Consider the following 317-nt stretch of genomic DNA (forward strand, 5'->3'; position numbering starts at 1 on the left):
ATATTAAAGAGAATTTCTTCTTCGTCTTCCTGTGGAATTCAGTATCAAAACAAGAAGTCATTTTATTCAAAGTGACCTCGTTTTGCGTTTCAAAAAGCTGCTCGGAATTTCGTTACAGGTGTAAGTAGAAAAGGAAGTTGGAAATCTGAAGGGAAAATGTTTTTAATGAGAAGAGGGTTATGAAATACTGTTATGAAATGAAAATGAGGTGTGATACTGTTGGGTAAGAGAAAGAGAGAGGTAGGTGGAGAGAGATATATTTGTGCAGAAATAAAATGTAGGATGCACTCTGTTTGGGAAAAAAGGAAAAACGGAAA

This window comes from Penaeus monodon, chromosome 31, assembly GCF_015228065.2.
Source record: "Penaeus monodon isolate SGIC_2016 chromosome 31, NSTDA_Pmon_1, whole genome shotgun sequence".
NCBI classification, from domain to species: domain Eukaryota; kingdom Metazoa; phylum Arthropoda; class Malacostraca; order Decapoda; family Penaeidae; genus Penaeus; species Penaeus monodon.